Source organism: Cebus imitator, unplaced genomic scaffold (genome assembly GCF_001604975.1).
Source record: "Cebus imitator isolate Cc_AM_T3 unplaced genomic scaffold, Cebus_imitator-1.0 Scaffold770, whole genome shotgun sequence".
NCBI classification, from domain to species: domain Eukaryota; kingdom Metazoa; phylum Chordata; class Mammalia; order Primates; family Cebidae; genus Cebus; species Cebus imitator.
Genome location: NW_016108085.1, coordinates 199,934 through 206,476, shown reverse-complemented (window position 1 = coordinate 206,476; position 6,543 = coordinate 199,934). Strand labels below are relative to the sequence as shown.

Here is a 6,543-nt window from a genome sequence, read left to right as displayed (position 1 = left end):
AACCCACAAAGAATTTCAAAAAATACTAAGAATGCACACTCTTAAAATTACATATTTGTGCATGCACATAAGTATAGAAAAAGGAAGAACACATACTAAAATGTAAATGAAATTTGAGTAGTGAGATAAGTGATTTTTACTTTCTTACCATTCTTTATATATTTTTTTCAACAAGAGTTTGTCCTTATCTTGGTGTACAGAAAAAATAACAGGAAGGAAAGAAGGGTGATGTGTAGAAAAGTTATAGTAGACCTGAGACTTCTATTTCTAGAAAGTTCTGCATGCATGCTGGCCCTTCGCTGGCAGCTAGAAACCTCGATTTTGAGAGGGTTCCCCAGATCCCTAAGAGAGAACGGCGGTCTACTATGACTAATTTGTGCAAACAATGTGGTTTATGGTGAACATCTGCTCTCCTATTGGAGGGTATGGAATTTTGGTATGTGTTAGGCAGACGGTACCTATGTGACCAGCCTTCAATAAAAAAACATGGGCTCTGAGTCTCCAATGAGCTTCCTTGAGCAGAGACATAACACTCATTGCTGTATTTTCATTGCTGGGGAAAAAACTGTGTTCTGTGTGACCCCTCATGGGAGAAAGAGAATAGACACAAACCTATATATGGATTCCTCTACCTGGCCTGTCTTTTCCCCTTATGATCTGGCTACATATCCTTGCAGGGTCATCAACATACTCTTAGCCAGAAGTACAACTATGGGTCAAGTCGTGAGTCCTTCTAGTGAATCCCTAAACCTGGGGTGATCCTGGGGATCCCAACACAGGTGGCCACACCACAGTGAGTGGCTGTTGTGATAGGATTACAGGAAGGAAAGAATAGAGGTAAGTAGACCAGTGAGGATACTGCTGTAGTAAGAAAGATGATGAACTGAATGAAAGCTGTGAAAGCAGAAATAGAGGAAACTGCTGTCAAGCTATTAAAAACAGACAATATACTGGCAGGAAGAAGAGGCCGAAGTTGATGAGAGCAAAGATGATGCCCAGGTTACCGATGCAGCGTGGATGACGATGTCGTTCACGGAGATAAGCAACAGAGAAGGAGGACCGAAGGGAAAACAAATGAGTACGGTTTTGGACATTCAGAATTTGAGCTGACCCCACATCTTTAAATAAGAAAACTCAGATGACTCTGGCTCCCACTGGCCAGATAAATAATAAAAATTATTACTGCTAAATAAAATAATTTGAACTTTAAAAGGCTATGCGTTTCATACTCAAAATAGAAAAGTTAATATAAAATATGCCATAAAAGGTTATAAGGAAGGCAATGTTTGAGACTTTAGTTATATAAAAAGGCACTTTTTTCTATTAATTGTATGACTATTCATAAAGAATAGATGTACCCTTGAAATATATACTTGTATCTACTGATAGAAGTAAGCAAAAAGAAATTTCGAATGCAAATAAACCAGGTAATTCCAGACACAGAACTACATACCCCAAAGGGAGAGGACTAATCAGTACTGGGGCCACATGTAATTATCAGGTAGAAAGAAGAATGGGTGCTACTAACAATGAACCAACCTCTGGCTCCAAAGAGGCTCGGTAACTGTGTAGACTTCATCCTTTCTCCCTTAGGAGATGAGCCCTACAGCTAAACTTGTTAATCATAAGATACAAATAAGAAACAATTAAGTTTTCAAAAATGTCGAAGACCAGGTCAATAGATATTTACCAGTCTGCCAGCGTTTAACTCTATTCTATAACGGGCCTATCATATTCTTGGATGTTTCAGGATTTTCTGCTCTAGTCTGTTGGTCTGTTACCGATGTGGCTATCTTTTCATGAAAATAAATCATTATAGCATAGAATTAAAAGTTACCAGATAGCTCAGAGTTATTTAACAATGGGTTCACACTGGCCAAGCAAAATTTTAAAAGAATATTACCTTGAGGGTGAATACCAACTTGTAAGAACTACGTGAAAAGCAAAAACTCACTGGAAATACAAGTTTAGCTAAGTATAAGCCAAAAACCAAAAAACACCCCCAACCTGATGGGGGCGGGGGGTGAGATTAGGAGGCAGAGTGATATAAACACAAACAGAAACAAAGACATGTCATCAACAGAAACACAGACGTGTTATCAATTGATAACCAGAGCCTGCAAACGTGTTGTCTGAGTATTCTTTTTCCTTTTCTTTTTCTTTTTTTTTCTGAGTTGGAGTCTCGCTCTGTTGCCCAGGCTGGAGTGCAGTGGCACAATCTTGGGTCCCTGCAACCTCTGTCTTCTGGGTTCAAGCAATTCTTCTGCCTCAGCCTCCTCAGTAGCTGGGATTACAGGTGCCTGCCACTGTGACAGGCTAATTTTTGTATTTTTAGGAGAGACAGGATTTCACCATGTTGGCCAGGCTGGTCTCAAACTCCTGACCTCGTGATCTGCCCGCCTTGGCCTCCCAAAGTGCTGGGATTATAGGTGTGAGCTACCACACCTGGCTCATGTAAGAGTATTCTTTTCCTTTTTGGTCTGTTAAGATTCCTCCACCCCAAGAGGGTATCCAAATATTAGCCTTAGGCCCTAGAAAGAAGTCAAAATTAGCATTTAGAGATGTAGGAAAGTGTAGTCATCGGGAGTACCGGCTCTGGAGCTAGACTGCCTGAAATCAAAATCCACCTCTGCCTCTTCCTACCGGTGCTACCGCAGGAAAGTTTCTTAACCTCTGTCTCAGTCTGCCCATTTACAAAACTGGAATAATGGAAGTACCTATTTCATGCAGTCATCTTGATGCTTAAATAGGGTAATACATGTAACTAACGCATTTAGAATAATGTGTTAAGTTAGTATAAGCTAATGTAATCAGTAAAAATGTTATAATTCTAGGATGGTAGAAATAATGAAAATATTAATTACATTGAGTTGTTGCTATTTTAGAGTAGGTTTAAGTGTAGTAATAACATTGGAGTCAAAGTATTTGTATACGTTTGTCTAAAGCACTGGAGCTTTTAGAACAAATCAAACCATATCAGAAACTGCAGTTGAAACTGCTCAATGTTAAATGTGTAAAGACAATTTTCAAAGTTTTATTAGAGTACCACTTTAATTAAACTGAGGATTGAACAAATTACAAATGGTGGTGAGCATGTAAGCTCCCCAGCTATTAAACAACCAGTTGATACTCCCAAAGCGTTCCTCATCCATAGGTTCTCTGTCAAGTAGACTCCACCCGCAGTCACTTCAGTAAGCCCACTAACACTGAAGACTTTCCAAGTCCACCAAACTCACATGGAGTTACTGCCAACCAAGAATCACCTCCACTTCTGTGTTCTTTTCCTATCCTTTGGATCTGAGTCTCACTGGAGAAATGTCCTCTAAATTCAGTCTGTATCTTCAAATGAGCCATTGACATTGTCCAAAAAGCCTTTATTACTCCCACCTTAGCTACATAGCTATTCCAAATCTCTCTTCTTTACTACATAGCTATTCCAAACCTCCATGGCTACCATTCAATTTCCTCATAACTTTTGTCTTCTACTATACCGAAGATTCCTAGGAATGAGTTTTAAGGGAAGCAGGGCTATATGGTAGAAAGCATTCTCCAGGCATGGAATTATTAACCATGAAGCCTTGGGTGAGTTACTTAAGCCAATAGTTGACCCACAGTAGCTTAATACCTAATTCACAGAGTAGTTATAAATGGTGAGACCATTAATATAAAGCATTTATCATACAGTTCATTCAACAAATAAAAGTTCTCTTCTTTTCCACTGCCCAATGCAATCCATCCACTCATCCCACTATTCAATAAGCAGGTATCAAGTAGCTGTTATATGCTAGGCAGCGAGATGTGTGAGGTCAAGAAGACAGAAATGTCTGTCTCCAGGACTATGTTCTACTTTTTTTTTCCACTATTGCTTCCTCTCAGAATTTGTCCCCAAGGTTCCATCTTTTTTTTTTTCCCCAGCATTTTCCAGACCACTAGCACTTTCTGTCGACATCTTCAAAGACATACAAGCCTCCTCTACCTGAAACCATTTTCACTGAATCCCATGACCTCCTACTAGCAAAACAGTTCTCATTTAGGCTTTCCTTTTCAAACGTTTTGGAGAGTAATACAAACACACGGACTCCACATCGTCACCATTTACTCTTCTCCAATCCCTGTTTTTCAGCTTTTGACCCTCACATCTGAAACGGCATGCTTGAAAACTATCAATGCATTTCTCCTTTTTTTTTTTTCGAGACGGACTTTCACTCTTGTCGCCCAGGCTGGAGTGCAATGGTGTGATCTCCGCTCACTGCAACTTCTGCCTCCCCGGTTCAAGCAATTCTCCCGCCTCAGCCTCCCGTGTAGCTGGGATTACAGGCAGCCGCCATCATGCCCGGCTAATTTTTGTATTTTTGTAGAGACGGGGTTTCACTATGTTGACCAGGCTGGTCTTAAACTCCTGACCTCAAGTGATCTGCCCACCCCAGCTTCCCAAAGTGCTGAGATTACAGGCGGGAGCCACCGCGCCCAGCCTACCGATGCATTTCTGATCTTTATTTCTCTGCAGCGTTTCACTGTTCTGACAAGCTTCTGATTGTTTGAATGGTTACTGTAACTGCTATGATACTACACTAGCCTTTTTTCCAACCACTAAAATTGCTGTCTCTCTGTGACTCGTTTTCCCCACTTTTGCCCTGGAAACATGGATGCTGCCCATAGCTCAGTCTTGTACTTTCTTCTTTCTTTTGGCCATCCCTCAGAAAGTACATTCACAGTCAGGGCTCCATTTTCCAACTCTACAGAGATGGTCTCCATATCCAGTAATTTCAGCCAGACTGAAATTACAATTGTAATTTTACAATACAATTGTATTGCAATTTTATAATACAACTGTATTGCATTCTTCCAAACTCATCCTGCATTTCCAAATGTCTGCAAACCTTGAATTAGGCATTCTGCCATCACCTGAAAACGATCTTTAGGCAATTCTCCACATCAACGCCTCTCCCTGGCTTTACATTTGTATCAGATGTTTTATTATTCTCCCAGGTGTCCCAAATTCAAACCCTTATCTCACTCTCTTTCCTCCCAAATCTAGTCACCAGGCTCTTTTGACTCTTTTTTTGCAATGTCATTTGTATCCTTCCCTTTCACTACCACCACCATAATTGAAGTCCACGACAGCTTACTTCAAAACTACAATACATTCCTGACTGGCTCTGCTATTGGTCCTTTCGTCTCTCTGGTCCTGAATGTGACCTCTAGAATAACTGCCCCCAAATAGTTCGATTCATGTAAGTCCCTGGATCACACCTATACAAGCCACCTTGCCCACTGGGTGTTGTCCTGATTCTGAGTCCCAGGCCCTGGCTCCCAGCGTACCTTTTCTTCAACCTTGTCTACCACTGTTCCTGCATTTCTGTAAAACATTATCTCCAGCTCAAATCTGCCTAACGCTCAGCTGCTTCTTTGGTGTTTTTTTCACATCAAATCCCTCCTCCTCCATGAAGCCCTCCAGCACCAATGCGGAGGCCCAGGGCAGGGAGCTAAATGAGGCAATCTGAGGAGCTTTCTGGGAAAGAGGGAGCGGGCAGCACCCTAGATTTGGTGTCAACTCCACCCACGTTCATTAAGCACCCAGTATGGGAAGAAGGAACAGAAGGGGCAGAGGAAGACTCCAAACTTCCAACCTAAAAGTCCGGGACCCGACAGACAATGGGTGCCCAGACTCCACGGGACACACGCACACACAGGGGTGGGTGCATAACTTTCCGTCCGCACCGGGACGTCGCGACACACGCTCTGCAGGCTGGCCTCGCCCGTGTCACCCCGTTCTGCTCCCACAACACCTCCCCACGGTTCTCATATCCCCTTCTCGGCTGCTGCGCTCACTCCGCTCCTTGAAGACACACACCCGCAACCCTCACCTCCGGCACAGAGTGCTCGGGACCCGGGAAGACGGCGTCTCTTCAGGTCTGGAAAGCAACGCGCCTGCGCAGAGTGTCCTCGCGACCGCTGCCAATCAATGCTCTGCCTTCGCAAGGACTTCATATCCCAGAAGTCTCCGCGCCCGGCGCGCTTTAATATGACGTCGGAAAATCTGTGCAAACACAAACTTTGCGTGGCTAACAAGAATCAAGATGGCAGTGCAGTCGCCTTAGCAGGGAGAACGGGCTGTAGTGGATGTCTGGGAGACTTATCATCACTCTGAAGTACTGCCTGCGTCTGGTGTTGCGTTCCTCCAGTCATCCGATGCAGGGAATGTGTCTCTCTGATGCTGGTGCCCAGTCCCCAGCCGTCTCGGGGACTAAATCGAATCATCTGGCGCTGGGAAGGGGCTTATTTCCGCTTCCGCTTATCCACTTTCGGGAATTTAATTCTGAAATTTTGGCCAGTGAGGCGCAGTTTGGTTCTGAGAACTGGGCTGCGGTTCCAGGCAGCGTCTGTGCGCCTATTTGCGTTGGAAGGAGAGAAGAACCTAGGATACATACGTATTAATTGTGCAGCTGGGCCGACTCCCGACAGCTTGAGCGCACACCAGCCAGCGTTGGAGCTGCTGGAAGGGCCCCTGAGGCAAGCTGGAATCACCCGGGGAGCTTTAGA

At 43.5% G+C, this 6,543-nt stretch overlaps 1 protein-coding gene across 3 annotated transcripts in view; it reads right to left on the bottom strand.

Annotated features, from left to right (window-relative positions):
* The window catches only part of ZNF2 (zinc finger protein 2), an 18,337-nt gene extending 12,064 nt beyond the window's left edge, over positions 1–6,273 (bottom strand). For 2 of the 3 annotated variants that reach the window (XR_005198524.1, XM_017519708.2), the window contains exon 1: positions 5,868–6,273. The gene's annotated coding sequence lies outside the window, so the exon portion shown is untranslated. The remainder of the gene's footprint in view (positions 1–5,867) is intronic. The other variant, XM_017519709.2, reaches the window with a different exon arrangement.
* Between the last annotated feature and the right edge of the window lie 270 nt (positions 6,274–6,543).